The 21726-nt window shown below is 48.0% G+C and overlaps 1 protein-coding gene and 1 long non-coding RNA gene across 5 annotated transcripts in view; both read right to left on the bottom strand.

Annotated features, from left to right (window-relative positions):
• LOC140420375 (uncharacterized) overlaps positions 1-3959 on the bottom strand; it is a 36756-nt gene extending 32797 nt beyond the window's left edge. Inside the window, exon 1 of the long non-coding RNA XR_011946329.1 lies at positions 3414-3959. This is a non-coding gene — a long non-coding RNA (uncharacterized lncRNA). The remainder of the gene's footprint in view (positions 1-3413) is intronic.
• A 1652-nt stretch (positions 3960-5611) lies between these two features.
• LOC140420374 (uncharacterized) overlaps positions 5612-21726 on the bottom strand; it is a 36570-nt gene continuing 20455 nt past the window's right edge. For all 4 annotated transcript variants that reach the window (XR_011946323.1, XR_011946325.1, XR_011946326.1 and 1 more), the window contains exons 3-4: positions 18820-18992; positions 5612-9834 (exon numbers count right to left, since the gene is read on the bottom strand). The gene's annotated coding sequence lies outside the window, so the exon portion shown is untranslated. The remainder of the gene's footprint in view (positions 9835-18819; positions 18993-21726) is intronic.

The following is a 21726-nucleotide window of genomic DNA, read 5'->3' as shown; positions in this document are numbered from 1 at the left end:
CAATGTCAGTGAATCCTTTTCCACACTGGGAACAGGTGAATGGCTTCTCTCCAGTGTGACTCCGTTGATGCCTTTCCAGCTCATGTGGGGCTGTGAATCCCTTCCCACATACAGAGCAGGTGAACGCCTTCTCTCCAGTGTGACTGCGTTGATGCCTTTCCAGCCCGAATGGGCCTTTGAATCCCTTCCCACAGTCCTCACATTTCCATGGTTTCTCCATGGTCCGGGTGATCTTGCGTCTCACCACGTTGGACGATCAGTTGAAGCTTCGTCCACACACAGAACACGTGTACAGTCACTCCCTGATGTGAATGGTGTGATGTTTTATCAGGCTGTGTAACTGGTTAAAGCTCTTTGCACAGTCAGTGCTCTGGAACACTCTCACTCGGGTGTGTGTGTCTCGGTGGCTTTTCCAGACACACTGATGTTTAAAATCTTTTGAAGCAGACAGAATAGACAAACATTTCTCATTCCAGATTCAAGACCGATGATATTCGGTTCCCAAGTATTGTGTGACTTAGACAGTTCTTGACGTGATATTTAGTTTGAGATATCGGCCTCAAGCCCCTCTTATTCTAACTTCCTGCAAGAAGATTTGACAAAAGTCATCACTGTCAGTACAGGATAGAAATTCAGAACAGACAATTCTAGTTTCTATCGAACATTGTTTGCTCTCTCTCTTTCCCTCAAATGCTCCAAATCTCCATTCCACACACTCTCCCTCCATTCTCACTCTGCTGTATCTAATATTCACCCTCCCAATTCTCATGAAGGCACTGAATCAGGCTGATTGACAGATCCATGCTCACTGCTTCCTGTCCTGGACACAGAGGCTGCCAGACAGATATGTGTCTATGTTACTGGACAATAAATGTGTGTAATATACGGATTGGATTCACTTCCTTCCACTCCCAATTCTCCTGAAGGTGCTGATTGATGCTGATGAACAAATCTAAACACACGACAACCTGCACAAGAGTAGAGACTCTCCATCTAAGTATATTTACTGATTAGAAATGGGGTGATCCTGAGGAAGAATTTTATTTAGTCATGGAGTGGGCATGAGCAGGAACCCACTGCCCACAAGGGTTGTGGAAGTCGAGATGATCAATAATTCAAAATATAATATGAAGAAAATAAGCTTTCAGGTGAACAGGGATATCGAGGGGGAATGGGACTGACTGGATTGCTGTACAGAGAGTCAGCATTGACTTGAGTTCCCAAATGGATTCTGTCAGTGCTGCAATGACTGGAAATATATAATGTAGGTACAGTATTATATTACTATAAAACTAGAAATAATAATATATGTATTTTATGAGAACCATCAATAATATATTTAATACATTCCATATAACACTAGATACATCTCTGTCCGATATAACATTTTTAAAAAATCATTTACAGGGTGTGGACGTCGATGATGAGGCCAGCATTTATTGCCCATCCCTAGTTGCCCTTCCGAAGGTGGTGATGAGTTGCCTTCTTGAACCGCTGCAGTCCTTGAGTTGTAGGTACATCCCCTGTGCTGTCAGGGAAGAAGTTCCAGGATATCGTCCCCAGCAACAATGAAGGAAGGGCGATATATTTCCAAGTCCGGCTGGTGGGTGACTTGGAGGTGAACCTCCAGGTGGTGGGGTTCCCAGGTATCTGCTGCTCTTGTCCTTCTAGATAGTAGTGGTCGTGGGTTTGGAAGGTGCTGTCTGAGGAACCTTGGTGAGTTACTGCAGTGCACATTGTAAATGGTATACACGGCTGCCACTGTTTGTCGGTGTTGGAGGGTTTGAATATTTGTGGAAGGGAGAGCAGGCTGCTTTGTTCTGGATGGTGTAGAGCAGCATCTTGAGTGTTGTTGGAGCTGCACTCAACCAGGCAAGTGGTGATTATTCTATTACACGCCTGACTTGTTCCTTGTATATGGTGGACAGGATTTGGGGGTGAGGAGGTGCGTTACTTGCTGTAGTCTTTGACCTGCCCTGGTGGCCACCGTATTAATATGGCTAGTGCAGTTCAATTTCTGATCAATGGTAACCCTCAGGATGTTGGTTGTGGGGGATTCAGTGATGTGAATGACACTAAATGTCAAGGGGCGGTGGTTAGATCCTCCTTTGTAGGAGATGGTCATTGCCTGGCACTTGTGTACCACAAATGTAACTTGCCACTTATCAGCCTACACCTGGATACTGTCCAGGTCATGCTGCATTTCGACATGGGCTGCTTCAATATCTGAGGAATCGCAAATGGTGTTGAACATTGTGCAGTCATCCATAAACATCTCCACTTCTCACCTTTTGATAGAAGGGTGGTCAGTAATGAAGCAGGTGAAGTTGGTTGGGCTGAGGAAACTGCCCTGAGGAATTCCTGCAGTGATGCCCTGGAGCTGAGATGATTGACTTCCAATCACCACAACCATCTTCCTTTATGCCAGGTATGACTCCAACCAGCGGAGGTTTCCCCCTGATTCCCATTAACTCCAGTTTAGCTAAAGCGCCTTGATGCCATAGTCGGTCAAATGCTGGATTGATGTCAAGGACAGTCACTCTCACCTCACCTCTGGCATGCAGCTCTTTCGTCCATGTTTGAACCAAGGCCGTAATTAGGTCAGGGCCTGAGTGACCCAGGCGGAACCCAAACTGAGCGTCTGCGAACAGGTTATTGCTCAGTGAAGTGCTGTTTGATTACACTGTTGATGACTTCTTCCATCAGTTTGCTGATGATGGAAATAAACTGATAGGGAAGTAATTGGCTGGGTTGAATATGTCCTGTTTACTGTCCCCTTAAAGGCAGCACGGTAGCATTGTGGATAGCACAATTGCTTCACAGCTCCAGGGTCCCAGGTTCGATTCCGGCTTGGGTCACTGTCTGTGCGGAGTCTGCACATCCTCCCCGTGTGTGCGTGGGTTTCCTCCGTGTGCTCCGGTTTCCTCCCACAGTCCAAAGATATGCAGGTTAGGTGGATTGGCCATGCTAAATTGCCCTTAGTGTCCAAAATTGCCCTTAGTGTTGGGTGGGTTTACTGGGTTATAGGGATAGGGTGGAGATGTTGACCTTGGGTAAGGTGCTCTTTCCAAGAGCCGGTGCAGACAAGATGGGCCGAATGGCCTCCTTCTGCACTGTAAATTCTATGATAATCTGTAAATTCTATGAAATGTCAGCCATCTCCTGGGGAAAGCAGCCCTTTAATTGTGAACATTAGGAACGAGACCATCCTTTTAGCCAGACAAATAAATGTGTCAAGCTGAGGGAGCAAAGGATGTCAATGTCCTTAAAAGAGAGAGACCTGGGCCAAGCTTTGCAGAGTATGCACCCTCCCTGGATTTACTTCCTTTCCCTTCAGTTGCTGCAAGTCACCAATTGAAGGTCAGAATAAGTAAATAAATGGAAAGGGGGAGAAAAGAAAGTGTTTTACTCACAGATGTTGGAGATAGGAAGATGATTGAGTCTGTGTGAAGCTCAAGCTCATTCAGGGTTGGAGGAACAACAGCTTTGCTCGGCAGAAACCTCCATGTCCAGCTTCCGCAATGAGACAATGGGGGAGTTCTGATTGGCGGAGGAGCAGAGTCCTTCCGGTCCTCCAATCATCCCATTGGTCACAACTCAGCAGTAAGGTCTGCGGATGTGAGCTCACGTGTATGTGCACAGCTGCCCCTGTCGCTCAGACATGCGCAGTCCCGGGCCAGGGGAGAGGAAATCATCGATAGCCGGAGCTGTCAGTCGGTTGCCTGGAAACTGTATCGAGGAAGTGTTGGGGGAGGGGAACAAAAGGTGGGGGCGGGGCTCCCGTGTCCGCGCGCTGGGCGTGTGTGCTCTAACGCAATGACGTCAGTGCGGAGCGGATTTATTCCTATTGGCTGATTTGGAGGACGAGCTCCTTTGTGATGTCACACTGTGGAGGTTGGACAATGAGTTTCAGACTAAACTTCCTCCTCTGGGCAACATCTGGGAGCAAATCAATGTATCCCCCTTTCATAAGATATAGGAGCAGAATTAGGCCATTTGGCCCATCGAGTCTGCTCTGCCATTCGATGATGGCTGATCTCACCCTGGCCTTATCTCTGCCATCCTGAGATTTCTCCATAACCCTAAACCCGATTTAAAATCTGTCTAACTCCTCCCTACATTTACTCCTGTCCCAGCTCCACCGCATTCTGGGGTCGTGAATTCCACAGATCCACAGCCCTTGGGAGAAGCTTCTCTTCAACTCTGTTTTGAATTTGCTACCTCTTCTCGTTCGAGAATGCCCCACAATAGGGAGCAGCTGCTCCAAGTCCACTTTATCTTTCCATTTCTTGTCTCATTCTGGGGGGGACGTTGGTGACTTGCAGCAACTGAAGAGAAAGGAAGTGAATCCAGTCTGTATGTTGCACACATTTTGAGTTCAGTAATATAGACATATTTCTGTCTGGCAGTCTGCATGGAGATTTTCAGGCCTCTCCAAGACTGGAAGCAGTGAGCTGTCAGTCAGCCTGAATCAGCACTTTTAGAGAATTGAGAGGATGAATATTACATACAGCAGAGTGAGAATGGAGAGTGTGTTGGATGGAAATTTACAGCTTTTGAGAAAAGAATGTTTCATAGGAACTAGAATTGTCTTCTTAATTTCCATTGTGAATACCTTTTCCAGGATATTAGTCGATTTGCAGAAAAAAAGACTTCAGGATTTGGAAGAGTCACTTGGTTATGGGCGGCATGGTAGCACATTACTGAGCACTGTTGCTTTACAGCACCAGGGTGCCAGGTTCGATTCCTGGCTTGGGTCACTGTCTGTGCGGAGTCTGCACGTTCTCCTCCTGTCTGTGTGGGTTTTCTCCAGCTGCTCCGGTTTCCTCCCAAAAGTCCCGAAAGGTGTGCTGTTAGGTAATTTGGACATTCTGAATTCTCCCTCTGTACCCGAACAGGTGCCGGAATGTGGCGACTAGGGGCTTTTCACAGTAATTTCATTGCTGTATTAATGTAAGCCTACTTGTGACAATAAAGATTATTATTATATCAGCATCTGAATATCATCAGGAGAACCATCACTGCAAAAGACACTTCTGGGGTTAAGGATTGCCAGTCATGCAAAGGAATAGAATGGAAGTAAACACAGGAACGAAGAGTCACATTGGACGGGTTCCAGGAGAATTGAGTGACAACTTCAGCAACGTCACCATGGAGTGTGATTTTTGATAGTATTAAAAGTAAAAAGGCAACGTTCTATTTGTAGTTTATGGGATACATTCCCTATAAAAATAGTGCTTAGGCATTGTTGTTTCTAGTTTGTATGTTGCAGGAAAAGTCATAAAACTTGAAGTTTTTGTCTTATGACTCTTTAATTTGAAATGAAATGAAATGAAAATCACTTATTGTCACAAGTAGGCTTCAAATGAATTTACTGTGAAAAGCTCCTAGTCTGGGTTTGCAATTTATTTTTTTGAATTACTGATCTTTACAGAGATCTTGCACAGTTGGTTAGTGCCACAAGTTTCAACTTCCCATTTAAGCCTTAGACAACGTGCTGTCTCTCTATTGCTCATGTCACTGACAGCCCAGCAACAGAGCTAAGGGCTGGAGATGCTGTGACCCCTGGAAAGGAGCTGGCATCAGTAGGAAGCAAAACCGTAGGTTTTGTTTGAAAATATTTTATTAAGGCATTTATAATTGTAACAATTTTAACCATCAGGTATCAAAAGGAACAAAACAAGATAAACAACACACCCATCCAGTAACAAACCCCAGCCAACATGGCTTACAAAAACAGGACCTCCTTCCCCAGCCCCCCTTTCCACTGGTGTTCCTAACCTTACTCAAAGCCCCCCCCCCACTGACAGCTTAATTTTTCTTGAAGTCAATGAACGGTAAACCACTGTCGCTATCCCCTCAAGGCGAACTTGATTTTCTCGAGTCTGAGAATCCCCGTCATGTCACTAACCCATAACCCCAACTTTGGGGGTTCCGCGTCCCTCCATCCTAGTAGGATTCGTCTCTGGGCCACCAGAGAAGCAAAGGCCAGAACATTGGCCTCTCCCACAGCAAGTTGTCTGTTCTCAGCTCTGCTCGATTTCTGCTGGAGTTTAGTCCCTTTTACACATTTCAGATCAATAAAACATTTGGTCAGTGAAGACCCAAACCACAATTTCCCATCCTGTCACCTGTCAACCATCCTTACCCAGAGCGTAATCACAACAGGAATAAAAACTGGAGAAGTGTAACAATCAAATTCAAAATAAATCCACAGCCAATCATAGAATTTAATTTAATGTTCACTAATTAGCAAAAAAACCTGAAGTAGAGAGTCGCCCAGGAATCTTACAGTGCACACCTAGAGGGGGGGGGGGGGGGGGGGGGAGGAGTCTTTCTGACCCATCACTCAATGTCTCTTCATTATTTCCCATTTCTTTTCTGGCTCCGCCTGGGGTAACATCTACTCCATCTTTTCTTCTCCTGAAGGAGCACCGTGAGTTCTCAGTTACTGGTACATTAGGACAGATGCTTCAAGCAACAGATCAAGCATGGATGTACAAGATTCTCCAGCTCTCTCTTTGTGGACAGTTCTTACTCAGTATTATTTCTCCGAAGCCCTTCATTGTCCCATTATCGCTTTAATTTCACTCCCACTTTGCCCATGTCCAGTGTGTTTAATTCTATCCGGATTGTTTTAAAGTCAGTTTCTCTCTGGAGTGTGTGTCAATGTCTTGATGATGTCACAATGGTGTCTCAATCCCCTGGCCACATTAACCATTTCATCTCCTGCTGTGTCTCCAGTCGGTGTGTGTGTTTGGGACCCGGTCTTTGTCCATTACACCATGCCACTAGATTCTCTATCTCCCTCCTGTACGCTGACCCATTGTTGTTTGAGATCCGACCCACTACGGTCGTGTCATCAGCAAACTCATAGATGGGAGCGGGAGCCAAATTTTGCCACAGTCGTGTGTGTACAGGGAGTATAGGAGCTAAGTGCGTAACTTTGTGGAACCCTGGTATTGAGGACTATCGTGGAGTTGTTGTTGTTTATCCTTACTGATTGTGGTCTATGTATCAGGAATTCGAGGATCCAGTTACAGAGGGAGGAGCCACGTCCTAGGTCTTGGAGTTCTGATGTGATCTTGGCTGGGATTATAGTGTTGAAGGCACAGCTGTAGTTAATGAATAGGAGTCTGACGTAGGAGTCCTTGTTGTCGAGATGCTGCAGGGATGAGTGTAGGGCCAGGGAGAAGGCGTCTGCTGTGGACCGTTGCGGTGGTATGCAAATTGCAGTGGATCAAGGCACTCTGGGAGTCTGGAGTTGGATGTGAGTCATGGCCGACCTCTCGAAGCACACCATAATGATCGCTGTCAAGGCCACTGGATTGCAGTCATTGAGGCACGTTACCTGGTTCTTCTTTGGCCCTGGTATGATGGTGGTCTACTTGAAGCAGGTGGGAACCTCGGAACGGAGTAGGGAGAGGCTGAGGATGTCCGCAAACACGCCTGCCAGTGGGTCAGTGCAGGATCTGGGTGCGCGATCTGGGATCTCGTCAGGACCCATCGCTTTCTGAGGGTTCACTTTCAAGAACGCCAATCTGACTTGGGAGGCTGTGACGGTGGGTATTGGTGTGTCCAAGACTGCTGAGGCAGTTGACATCGGTTTGTTGGTTTCCTGCTCGAAACAAGCATCGAATGCATTGTGTTTGTCGGGGAGGGGTGCGCTATTGCTTAAGATTCTACTCGGCTTTACTTTGTAGCCCATTATGTTGTTTGAGCCTTGCCATAACCAATGTGAGTCCATGTCGTTAGTCTGTGACTCTAGCTTCACGTGATATTGTCTCTTGGCGTCCCTGTTGGCTTTGCAGAGGTCGTACCTAGATTTACAGGTTGAGCCACCTGTCTTGAATGCCTCAGACGTGGCCTTCAGTAGGGAGTGAATCTCCCAATTAAACCATGGTTTCTGGTTGGGTAACGTACGTACTACCTTCTTTGACACACAATCTTCTACCACTTGCTGATGAAGTCTGTGATGGTGCTGGCATACTCGTTTAGGTTGACTGCTGAGTTCTTGAATATGGACCAGTCCACTGACTCCAAGCAGTCGCACAGGAGCTCTTCTGTTGCCTCAGACCAGCATTGCACGACCTTCTTAACCGGATTCTCTGCTTAAGTTTCTGCTTGTGTGCCGGGAGAGGGAGCGCCATCTTGTGGTCCGATTTTCCGAAGTGCGGTCAGGAGATGGATCATCAGGCGCCCTTGATGTTTGTGTTGCAGTGGTCAAGGATGTTGGGGCCGCTGTCGGGATAGGAGATGTGTTGGTGGAATTTTGGCAGTACACTCTTGAGGTTGGCCTGGTTGATGTCCCCGGCCACGATGAACAATGCCTCCGGGTATTCGGTTACATTGTTATTTATAGCGGTTAGAATTCATCAAGCGCCTTCTTCACTTCCGCCTGGGGTGGGATGTAGACCGCCGTGATGATGGCAGAGGTGAACTCCGTGGGAGGTAGTATGGACAGTACTTCACAGTCGGGCATTCCAGGTCCGGGAGCAGTAGTTCACCAGGGTCGCCACATCCGAGCACCAGGAGTTGACGAGGAGACAAACCACTCCACCCACTCCAGGTTCAGTCCTGGATGTGATGAACAGCAGGAATAACAGCAGAATCCAACCCGACATTACTTGTGAACCCTTTGGTGTCTCAGCATGTTGGACGACTGAGTGAATCCCTCCCCACAGTGAGAGCAGGTGAATGGCTTCTTTCCAGTGTGGACTCACTGGTGTGTCAACAGGGCAGATGAATCACTAAATCTCTTCCCACAATCAGAGCAGGTGAATCAAGTGTGAACTCGCTGGTGTTCCCGCAGTGTGGATGACTTTCGAAACCTCTTTGTGCAGTGAGAGCAGTTGAATGGTCTCTCCTCAGTGTGAGTGCGTTGGTGGATCATCAAACCTACAGTACGTTTGAAGCTGCTCCCACAGTCAGAGCATTTATAGGGTCTCTCATTGGTGTGAGTGACATTGTGATTCAGCAGGCTATTTGACTGAGTGAATCCTTTCCCACACACGGTGCAGGTAAATGGCCTCTCCCCAGTGTGAACTCGCTGGTGTGTCTGCAGGTTGGATAACTGGGTGAATCCCTTCTCACACACAGTGCAGATGAATGGTCTCTCCTCAGTGTGAATGCGCTGGTGGATCATCAAACCTACAGCACGTTTGAAGCTGCTCCCACAGTCAGAGCATTTAAAGGGTCTCTTATTGGTGTGAATGACATTGTGGCTCAGCAGGCTGGATGACTGAGTGAATCCCTTCCCACACACGGTGCAGGTGAATGGTCTCTTCCCGGTGTGAACGCGCTGGTGTGTCTGTAGGTTGGATGACTGGGTGAATCCCTTTTCACACACAGTGCAGATGAATGGCCTCTCCCCGGTGTGAATTCGCTGGTGTGTCTGCAGGCTGGATAATTTAGTGAATCCCTTCCCACAGTCCTCACATTTCCATGGTTTCTCCATAGCCCGGATGATCTTGCGTCTTACCACGTTGGACGATCAGTTGAAGCCTCGTCCACACACAGAACATGTGTACAGTCTCTCCCTGATATGAATGGTGTAGTATTTTTTCAGACCATGTAACTGGTGGTTGAAGCTCTTTCCACAGTCAGTGCTCTGTAACAGTCTCACAGGGTGTGTGTGTGTGTGTGTGTGTCTCAGTGTTTTTCCAAACACACCGATGTTTAAAATCTCTTGAAGCAGACAGAATAGGCAAACATTTCTCCTTCTAGATTCAAAGGTCGATGATTTTCGGTTCCCAATAATTGAATGACTCAGTCAGTTCTTGACGTGATATTTAGTTTGAGATATCCACCTCAAATTCCTCTCGTTCGAACTTTCTGCAAAAAAGATTTTACAAAAACCATCACTGTCAGTACAAGATAGAAATTTAGAACAGACAATTCTAGTTTCTATCGAACATTGTTTGCTCTCTCTCTTTCCCTCAAATGCTCCAAATCTCCATTCCACACAATCTCCCTCTATTCTCACTCTGCTGTATCTAATATCCACCCTCCCAATTCTCCTGAAGGCACTGAATCAGGCTGATTGACAGATCCATGCTCATTGCTTCCTGTCCTGGACACAGAGGCTGCCAGACAGATATGTGTCTATGTTACTGGACAAAAAAATGTGTAATATACGGACTGGATTCACTTCCTTTCCCTCCCAATTCTCATCAAGGTGCTGATTGATGCTGATCAACAAATCTAAACTCACTACAACCTGTACAAAAGTAGAGACTCTCCATCTAAGTATATTTACTGATTAGAGATGGGGTGATTCTGAGGAAGAATTTTATTGAGTCACGGAGTGGTCCCTACTGAAGGCCACTGCCCACAAGGGTTGTGGAAGTCGAGATGATCAATAATTCAAAATAAAATATGAAGAAAATAAGCTTTCAGGGGAACAGGGATATCGAGGGGCAACGGGACTGACTGGATTGCTGTACAGAGAGTCAGCATTGACTTGAGTTCCCAAATGGATTCTGTCAGTGCTGCAATGACTGTATGACTGGAAATATATAATGTAGGTATTTTACAAAACTATTTACAAAACTAGAAATAATCATACATGTATTTTATTACAGAACCATCAATAATATATATAATACATTCCATATATCTCTGCGCAATATAACAATTTTAAAAATACATTTACGGGATGTGAGCGTCGCAGTTCAGCCAGCATTTATTGCCCATCCCTAGTTGCCCTTCAGAAGGTGGTGATGAGTTGCCTTCTTGAACCGCTGCAGTCCCTGAGTTGTAGGTACATCCCCTGTGCTGTCAGGGAAGGAGTTCCAGGATGTCGCCCCAGCAACAATGAAGGAAGGGCGATATATTTCCAAGTCCAGCTGGTGAGTGACTTGGAGGTGAACCTCCAGGTGGTGGGGTTCCCAGGTATCTGCTGCTCTTGTCCTTCGAGATAGTAGTGGTCATGGGTTTGGAAGGTGCTGTCGGAGGAACCTTGGTGAGTTACTGCAGTGCACATTGTAAATGGTACACACGGCTGTCACTGTTCGTCGGTGTTGGAGGGTTTGAATATTTGTGGAAGGGAGAGCAGTCAAGCAGGCTGCTTTGTTCTGGATGGTGTAGAGCAGCATCTTGAGTGTTGTTGGAGCTACACTCAACGAGGCAAGTGGTAATTATCCTATTACACACCTGACTTGTGCCTTGTATATGGTGGACAGGCTTTGGGGGTCAGGAGGTGCGTTACTCGCTGTAGTCTTTGACCTGCCCTGGTGGCTACCGTATTAATATGACTGGTCCAGTTCAGTTTCTGATCAATGGTAACCCTCAGGATCTTGGTTGTAGGGGATTCAGCGATGGTATTGCCACTGAATGTCAAGGGGTGTTGGTTAGATCCTCCTTTGTGGGAGATGGTCATTGCCTGGCATTTGTATAGCACAAATGTAACTTGCCACTTATCAGCCCACATCTGGATACTGTCCCGGTCTTACTGCATTTGGACATGAACTGCTTCATTATCTGAGTCGTCGCGAATGGTGCTGAACATTGTGCAGTCATTCGCAAACATCCCCACTTCTCACCTTATGATGGAAGGGAGGTCATTGATGAAGCAGCTAAAGATGGTTGGGTTTGGGATACTGCCCTGAGGAACTCCTGGAACTGAGATGATTGACCTCCAACCACCACAACCATCTTCCTTTGTGCCAGGTATGACTCTAACCGACGGAGAGTTTTCCCCAATTCCCATTGACTCCATTTTAGCTGGGTCTCCTTGATGTCATACTCGGTCAAATGCTGCCTTGATGCCAAGGGCAGTCACTCTCACCTCACCTCTGGCATTCAGCTCTTTCGTCCATGTTTGAAAGCTGTAATGAGGTCAGGAGCTGAGTGACCCTGGCGGAACCCAAACTGAACGTCTACGAACAGGTTATTGCTCAGTAAAGTGCGACTTGATTGCACTGTTGATGACTCCTTCCGTCAGTTTGCTGATGATGGAAATAAACTGATAGGGAAGGAATTATGTCCTGTTTACTGTCCCCTTAAATGTCAGCCATCTCCTGGGGAAAGCAGCCCTTTAATTGTGAACATTAGGAAAGAGACGATCCTTTTAGCCAGACAAATAAATATGTCAAGCTGAGGGAGCAAAGGATGTCAATGTTTTTAAGAGATAGCGAAACCTGGGCGAACATTTGCAGAGCCTGCACCCTCCCTGGATTCACTTCCTTTCTCTAGTTATTGCAAGTCACCAATTGAAGGTCAGACTGAGAAAATTAAGTGTTTTACTCACAGATGTTGGACAGGAGTCTGTGAGCAGCTCAAGTTCATTCAGGGTTGGAGGAACAACAGCTTTGCTCGGCAGAAACCTCCATGTCCAGCTTCCGCATTGAGACAATGGGGGAGCTCTGATTGGCGGAGGAGCAGAGTCCTTCCGGTCCTCCAATCTTCCTATTGGTCACAACTCAGCAGTGTCACCGGAGGTGAGCTCCCTCTGCACATGCGCAGAGTCCCCTCTCCCTGAGACCATGCGCAGTCCCGGGTGGGGAGAGAGGCAGTCATCGATAGCCGGAACTGTCAGCCAGTTGCTTGGAAACCTTGTCTCCAGGATGGGTCGGGGAGGGGAGAAAAATGGACGGGGGCGGGGCTCCTGTATCCGCGCGCGGGGCGAGTGCACTCAAATGCAGTGACGTCACTGCGGAATGGATTTATTCCTATTGGTTGATTTAAAGGACGAGCATCTTTGTGATGTCACAATGTGGAGGTTGGACAATGAGTTTCAGACTAAAACTTCCTCCTCTGGGCAACATCTGGGAGCAAATCAATGTCTCCCCTTTCAGAAGATCATAAGATATAGGAGCAGAATTATGCCATTTGGCCCATCGAGTCCGCTCCGCCATTTGATCATCGCTTATCTCATCCTGGCCTTATCTCCACTGTCCTGAGAGTTCTTCAGAACCCTTCAACCGATTAAAAGTCTAACTCCTCCCTAAATGTACTCACTGTCCCAGCTCCACCGCACTCTGGGGTAGTGAATTCCACAGATTCACAGCACGTGGGAGAAGCAGTTTCTCCTCAACTCTGTTTTGAATTTGCTACCTCTTATCCAAAGACTATTACCTCTCGTTCTTGAATGCCCCACAAGAGGCAGCAGCCGCTCCAAGTCTACTTTATCTTTCCATTTCTTGTCTCATTCTGGGGGGGATGTTGGTGACTTGCAGCAACTGAAGAGAAAGGAAGTGAATCCAGTCTATGTTGCACACATTTTGAGTTCAGTAATATCGACATATTTCTGTCTGGCAGTCTGCATGGAGATTTTCAGGCCTGTCCAGGACGGGAAGCAGTGAGAATGGATCTGCCAGTCAGACTGAATCAGCACCTTTAGAGAATTGGGAGGATGAATATTACATACAGCAGAGTGAGAATGGAGAGAGTGTGTTGGATGGCGATTTACAGCTTTTGAGGAATGAGAGAGGAACGAATGTTTCATAGGAACTAGAATTGTCTGTTCTTAATTTCCATTAGGTTTACAGGTTTACAGCTTCCGCAATGAGACAATGGGGGAGTTCTGATTGGCGGAGGAGCAGAGTCCTTCCGGTCCTCCAATCATCCCATTGGTCACAACTCAGCAGTAAGGTCTGCGGATGTGAGCTCACATGTATATGCACAGCTGCCCCTGTCGCTCAGACATGCGCAGTCCCGGGCCAGGGGAGAGGAAATCATCGATAGCCGGAGCTGTCAGTCGGTTGCCTGGAAACTGTATCGAGGAAGTGTTGGGGGAGGGGAACAAAAGGTGGGGGCGGGGCTCCCGTGTCCGCGCGCTGGGCGTGTGTGCTCTAACGCAATGACGTCAGTGCGGAGCGGATTTATTCCTATTGGCTGATTTGGAGGACGAGCTCCTTTGTGATGTCACACTGTGGAGGTTGGACAATGAGTTTCAGACTAAACTTCCTCCTCTGGGCAACATCTGGGAGCAAATCAATGTATCCCCCTTTCATAAGATCATAAGATATAGGAGCAGAATTAGGCCATTTGGCCCATCGAGTCTGCTCTGCCATTCGATGATGGCTGATTTCATCCTGGCCTTATCTCTACCATCCTGAGATTTCTCCATAACCCTAAACCCGATTTAAAATCTGTCTAACTCCTCCCTACATTTACTCCTGTCCCAGCTCCACCGCATTCTGGGGTCGTGAATTCCACAGATCCACAGCCCTTGGGAGAAGCAGCTTCTCTTCAACTCTGTTTTGAATTTGCTACCTCTTCTCGTTCTCGAATGCCCCACAATAGGGAGCAGCTGCTCCAAGTCCGCTTTATCTTTCCATTTCTTGTCTCATTCTGGGGGGGACGTTGGTGACTTGCAGCAACTGAAGAGAAAGGAAGTGAATCCAGTCTATGTTGCACACATTTTGAGTTCAGTAATATCGACATATTTCTGTCTGGCAGTCTGCATGGAGATTTTCAGGCCTGTCCAGGACGGGAAGCAGTGAGAATGGATCTGCCAGTCAGACTGAATCAGCACCTTTAGAGAATTGGGAGGATGAATATTACATACAGCAGAGTGAGAATGGAGAGAGTGTGTTGGATGGCGATTTACAGCTTTTGAGGAATGAGAGAGGAACGAATGTTTCATAGGAACTAGAATTGTCTGTTCTTAATTTCCATTAGGTTTACAGGTTTACAGGTGGGCAGCACGGTAGCATTGTGGATAGCACAAATGCTTCACAGCTCCAGGGTCCCAGGTTCGATTCCGGCTTGGGTCACTGTCTGTGCGGAGTCTGCACATCCTCCCCGTGTGTGCATGGGTTTCCTCCGGGTGCTCCGGTTTCCTCCCACAGTCCAAAGATGTGCGGGTTAGGTGGATTGGCCATGCTAAATTGCCCATAGTGTCCAAGGTTGCCCTTAGTGTTGGGTGGGGTTGCTGGGCTGTGGGGATAGGGTGGAGGTGTGGACCTTGGGTGGGGTGCTCTTTCCAAGAGCCGGTGCAGACTCGATGGGCCGAATGGCCTCCTTCTGCACTGTAAATTCTATGATTCTATGATTAGATGATTATTTACCGAAAAAAAGACTTCAGGATTTGGAAGAGTCACTTGGTTATGGGCAGCATGGTGGCACGGTGGTTAGCACTGTTGATTCACAGTTCCAGGGTGCCAAGTTCGATTCCCGGCTTGGGTCACTGCAGAGTCTACATGTTCTCCTCGTGTCTACATGTGTTTCTTCCGGGTGCTCCGGTTTCCTCCCACAAGTCCCGAAAGGCACGCTGTTAGGTAATTTGGACATTCTGAATTCTCCCTCAGTGTACCCGAACAGGTGCCAGAATGTAGCGACTAGGGGCTTTTCACGGTAATTTCATTGTAGCGTTAATGTAAGCCGACTTGTGACAATATAGATTATTATTATTAATCAGGACCTGAATATCATTAGTAGAACCATCGCTGCAAAAGATACTTCTGGAGTTAAGGATTGCCAGTCAGGCAAAGGAATCGAATGGAAGTAAACACAGGAAAGAAGAATCACATTGGGCTGGTTCCAGGAGAATTGAGTGACAACTTCAGCGACAAAACCATGGAGTGTGATTTTTGATTGTGTTAAAAGTAAAAGGGCAACGTTCTATTTATAGTTTATGGGATACGTTCCCTATAAAAATAGTGTTCAGGCATTGTTATTTTTCGTTTGTTTGTTGCAGTAAAAGTCATAAACTTGAAGTTTTTGTCTTATGATTCTTTAGTTTGTTCACTGGGTTTAGAATTTATCTTTTGAAGTTATTGATCTTTTCAGAGATCTTACGCAGTTGGTCTTGAGTCACAAGTTTCAACTTCCCATTTAAGCCTCAGGCAACTTGCTGTCTCTCTGTTCCTCATGTCAATGACAGCCCAGTAACAGAGCTGAGGGCTGGAGATGCTCTGATCCCTTGTCAGAGCTGGAATCAGTAGAAAGAACCATAGTTTCAGGTTGAGCTGTGTGTTAGCTGCCCGACCATGATGACCATATATAAATAGCTAACCAGGTAATAGGTTGTGATGAGGGTTTATAAACAGACCCTGGGTAGACGAGTTAACTGAAGGTGTGGGTTTGTCAGCTGTACAGTGAAACCAGGCTTCCAACAGCCACAGAGACCTGTAATATTGGACACTGGGTTTAACCCTGTTCTGTATTAAACAGACCTATCTGATACTGGGTTATTGTGATAGTTAATCTGACCCTTAATTCATTCAATTCCAAAAGTGAATAACATTGATTCAAGTACAGTGATTACTCTGTTAATCTGTGAACAAAGTGGTGTCAGTTCATGAAGATGTGTCTGAACTCAATTTCATTACTTATTTTTGTTACTGACTAGGGTCTCTCCCACTCTCGCTCTCTCCTCTCCCCTCTCTCTCCTGCCTCCCTCAGTCCCTGGTGCTCCTCTCTCTGGTGCCTCTCTTGCCTTCTGTCTCACTGTTCTCCCTCTCCTGTCTCAGTCTCTGGTGCTCCTCTCTTCTCTTTGGTGCCTTTCCCTCTGCTGCCTCTCTCTCTCTCCTCAATGCTGAGGAAGGCAGGTGGGGGCAGCCCAATGGCACAGTGGTTAGCATTGTTGCCTCACGGCACCGATGTTCCAGGTTTGATCCCGGCTCTGGGTCACTGTCCGTGTGGAGTTTGCACATGAAATGAAATGAAAATGAAAAATGAAATTCACCCTTGTTTGCATGGGTTTTGCCCCCACAACCCAAAGATGCGCAGGGTAGATGGATTGGCCACAATAAATTGCCCTTTACTTGGAATTTATTAATTGGTTACTCTACGTTTATATTTTAAAAAAGGAAGGCTGGTGGGATAGTTTCCTTTGGTAGCCGAGGGCCAAGAATATAAGAGCAGGGAGATTGTGCTGGAACTGGATCAAACACCAGTTAGACCACAGCCGGAGCACTGTGGACATTTCTGGTCACCACATTACAGGAAGGATGTGATCACTCGAGAGAGGCTGCAGAGGGGATTTATGATGATGTTTTACGGGATGGAGAATTTTAACGATGAGGAAAGATTGGAGAGGCTGGGGTTGTTCTCATTGGAACAGAGGAGGCTGAAGGGAGATTGAATTGAGTTGTGTGTAATTCTGAGGGGCTCAGATAGAGTGAATATTCCCCTCAGCAGAGTCCAACCCCTGCAGTCAAACATGAAGTCGCTGGTGTGTCAGGAAGTGGGATGGGTGAATGACTCTCTATCCGCACAGAGAACACGGAAACAGCAGCTCCCCAGCTTGAACTCGCTGGTGTGTCAACAGGCTGGAGGATTGGCTGAATTCCTTCCCACTCCTGGAACATTTTTCAATGTCCTCTCCCCAGTGCCAGCAGGCTGCCTGACTGAGTGAAGCTCTGTCCACAGACAGAGCAGATGAATGGCCTGTCGTTAATATGGAGATGCTGGTGTCATATTGATATTGTTCATTCCGGGGACTTCCGGTGACAACATGTCGGTGGATGTCACTCGTTAGGTGGCTCCTGCGAGAGTCTCGGACTTTTGGACGTTTATGTCTGGTTTTGGGACAGCTTTTAGATGAGTTGTTGTGGGAAGTCATAAGGAGGCTGACGAAGTCCCAGAGGAAAGGTGCTGGAAAGAAGGGGGTGAGCGAAGGTCCGCCGGCGAGTGCTGCTGTGAGTCCTGCAGGAAGGAAGGTGGCGGGGGCTGGGTCGTCGGGTGGGGCCGCTCCCCTCACCGGGGAAACTCTGACCGAGGTGATGTCAGAGCTTCAGACATAAGTAGATATTACCCCTTTGAACTGAATTGGCCACATTCCTCTCGGAGGTCTGTTCTATTCTCTGAGCCTCACCCATTTGTCCCGGTTGATCCTCGGTCGTCGCTGAAACGGAATCTTTGATGCTTGGTTCTTATTCTCCTTCTGACCCGTGTCCCAGACAGGTCAAATTTACTCTACTTCGAACTGTCGAATGACATCTTTCTTCTAACCACAGATCCATTCTTCAGACATTGTGGTTCAAGGTGTCAACTCAGGTTCTGCTCGGCATTTCATTGGTGGTTTGGGAGGCTCTGAAAGTGGTCGTAAGGGGGGAGGTGATCCTGTTTCAGGCCAAGGTGGATAGGAAGGAGAGGGAGGAATGCCAACAACTGATGGAAGAGATTTTGGAGGTGGATGGGAGGTAGGTGGGGGACCTGGACCCAGGGCTCCTGGCAAAGAGAAAGGAGTTACAGGCGAGGTTTGACCTATTGTGCACAGGGAAAGTGGTGCATCAGCTGAGAAGGTTCAGGTGCGGGACAGGATGGAGGAGTTGGTGGCGGCTCCGGAACAGATTAATAAGGTGTTTGAGAGAGTTAGGGAGGAAAGGGCGGCTAGGCAGCAGCTGGTCGACTCCATACTGGAGGTAGACCGTAAATACTCCGAGGCCCCGACCGTAGAGCTCCTAGCGGAGAGGAAAGAGCTACAAAGGAACTTTGACCTGCTCTCCACCAGGAAAGCAGTGCACCAAATCCGCCAAGCACGTGGGAAAAACGGGGCCTGGAAGCACCACTAGTACTGGGAGAGATCATGGACAGCATTAGCTCCATGCGGCGGGGAAGGCACCGGGACCAGACGGGTTCCCGGCGGACTTCTACAAAAATCTGCGACAGCACTGGCCCCGCACCTGCGGGCGATATTTACAGACTCGCTGGCTAAGGCACACTGCCACCCGCGCTAGCACAGGCCTCAATCTCGCTGATACCTAAGAAAGACAAAGCCCCAACGGAATGTGGGTCATACAGACCCATCTCAATGCTGAACGCGGATGCCAAAATACTGGCCAAAATCCTAGCCAAAAGGCTAGAAGACTGTGTACCTGAGGTGGTCGCAGAGGACCAGACGGGCTTTGTCAAAGGTAGACAGCTTACCTCGAACATCAGACGCCTGTTGAACGTGATAATGACCCTCTCCGGGGAGAGAACACCAGAGGTAATCGTCTCCCTAGACGCAGAAAAGGCCTTCGACAGAGTCGAATGGAAATACCTCAGAGGTACTGGAGCGGTTCGGGCATGGAACAGGGTTCACCTCCTAGGTAAAGCTCCTATAAAATAATGAAAAAAGTGAAAATCGCTTATTGTCACAAGTAGGCTTCAAATGAAGTTACTGTGAAAAGCCCCTAGTCGCCACATTCCGGCGCCTGTTCGGGGAGGCTGGGACGACAACGCTCCTATGGCGAGCGTACGGACCAACAATACCAACTCCCGATACTTCCAGCTGCACAGGGGCACCAGACAAGGATGCCCACTGTCCCCGCTGCTGTTCTCTCTAGCGATCGAACACTAGCAATCGCGCTCAGAGCAGCAAAAAGCTGGAGGGGATCCGAAGGGGAGGCAGAGAGCACAGAGTCTCACTCTATGCAGATGACCTGCTCCTCTACATTTTGGACCCACAGAGCAGCATGGACGGAATCATCGCGCTCCTGAAAGAGTTTCGCGCCTTCTCGGGCTACAAACTCAACATAAGCAAAAGCGAGATCTTCCCCGTACACCCACAAGTAAGTGGGGCAGCACTAACGGGACTGCCGTTTAAACAAGTCTAACACAAATTCCGCTACCTGGGGATCCAAATAGCCCATGACTGGAAAGGGATCCACAAATGGAACCTCACCAGTCTGACAGAGGAAGTAAAAAAGGACCTGCAAAGATGGAACACACTCCCACTCTCCCTCGCGGGGAGGGTCCAGACGATCAAAATGAATGTCCTGCCCAGGTACCTCTTCCTACTTAGATCCATTCCGATCTACATCCCCAAGGCCTTTTTCAAAGCGCTGGACAAATTAATCATGGCGTTCGTATGGGGGGGGAAAAATGCTCGGATCCCAAGGAAGGTCCTACAAAAAACAAAATCCAGGGGGGGCTAGCCCTCCCAAACCTACAATTCTCCCACTGGGCGGCGGCGACGACCGAGCGAATAAAGAGATGGATCAAGAAGCCAGAAGCCGAGTTGGTGCGCGCGGAAGAGGCCTCCTGCAGGGGGACCTCCCTCCGGGCCTTCGCCACGGCAGCACCCCCAACCCCACCCAAAAAACACTCCAGCAGTCTGGTGGTGATAGCCACCCTCCAATCCTGGAACCAACAACGGCAGCAATTTGGCCTGTCCAGAATGTCGGACAAAGCTCCCATCTGCAACAACTATAGGTTCACACCAGTGCTGACTGACGCCACCTTCAAAAGGTGGGGGCAGGACGGAGGGAGACTGACAGTCAGGGACCTATGCATGGACGGCAGGATCGCAACACTGGACGAACTGACAGAGAAATTCCAGCTAGCCAGGGGGAACTAACTAAGGTATCTACAGCTCAAAACCTTCCAACGAAAGAAGACAAGGATGTACCACAACCGCCACGACAGACATTACTGGAAGAACTACTAGACGCAAGCATACTAGGTAAAGGAAACTGTAGTGACATGTATGACCGACTGATAGAAAGGGCCGACACCGTACTGGACGCAACAAGAAAGAAATGGGAGGAGGACGGGACTGAGATAGGGCGGGGTCTCTGGAGCGAAGCACTGCATAGAGTCAACTCCACCTCCACGTGCGCACGGCTCAGCCTGACACAGCTAAAAGTGGTACATAGAGCCCACTTAACAAGAGCCCGTATGAGTAGGTCCTTCCCGGAGGTGGAGGATAGATGTGAACGGTGTCAAGGAGGCCCGGCCAACCAAGCCCACATGTTCTGGTCTTTACCCAGGCTTGCAGGGTACTGGACAGCCTTCTTCGACGCATTGTCCAAAGTGATGGGGGTGAGGGTGGAGCCATGCCCGAAAGTGGTGGTTTTTGGGGTATCAGACCAGCCAGGTCTATTCCTGGGGAGGAGGGCGGACGCCCTTGCCTTTGCCTCCCTGATCGCCCGCCGGAGAATCCTGTTCGGCTGGTGGTCAGCAGCACCACCCAAAGCTGCAGACTGGCTGTCCGACCTCTCGGAATCTCTCCAAATGGAGAAAATCAAATTCGCCATCCGAGGGTCAGACGACAGCTTCCACAGAACGTGGGAGCCATTCACCCAATTGTTCCGGGACCTGTTTGAGGCCAACGAACAAGAGGAAGAATAGCCAGGTAGCCAAGAATCAGGGGAAAGTGGCCAAAGCATGAAAGGGAGAGATAGACTGGGGGGGGGGGGAAGACACACACACACACGACACAGCTAAACCTAAGAGGAAAGTAAGGCGAACCACGGGAAGGGGGGAGGGGAGGGATTCAGGCTGATTGACAGATTCACGCTCACTGCTTCCTGTCCTGGACACAGAGACCTGAAAATATTCATGCAGGCTGCCAGACAGATAGATGTCGATATTACTGGATGGAAAATGTGTGTAATATACAGACTGTATTCACTTACTTTCTCTCCCAATTTTCCTGAAGGTGCTGATCAACAAATCTAAACTCACTAAAATCTGTACAATAACATAAGAACTAGGAGCAGGAGTAGGCCATCTGGCCCCTCGAGCCTGCTCCACCATTCAATGAGATCATGGCTGATCTTTTGTGGACTCAGCTCCACTTTCCGGCCCAAACACCATAACCCTTAATCCCTTTATTCTTAAAAAAACTATCTATCTTTATCTTAAAAACATTTAATGAAGGAGCCTCTACTACTTCACTGGGCAAGGAATTCCATAGGTTCACAACCCTTTGGGTGAAGAAGTTCCTCCTAAACTCAGTCCTAAATCTACTTCCCCTTATTTTGAGGCTATTCCCCCTAGTTCTGCTTTCACCCGCCAGTGGAAACAACCTGCCCGCATCTATCCTATCCATTCCCTTCATAATCTTAT

This window comes from Scyliorhinus torazame, chromosome 5 (genome assembly GCF_047496885.1).
Source record: "Scyliorhinus torazame isolate Kashiwa2021f chromosome 5, sScyTor2.1, whole genome shotgun sequence".
Classification (NCBI taxonomy): Eukaryota; Metazoa; Chordata; class Chondrichthyes; order Carcharhiniformes; family Scyliorhinidae; genus Scyliorhinus; species Scyliorhinus torazame.
This window is presented reverse-complemented; position numbering and strand designations above follow the sequence as displayed.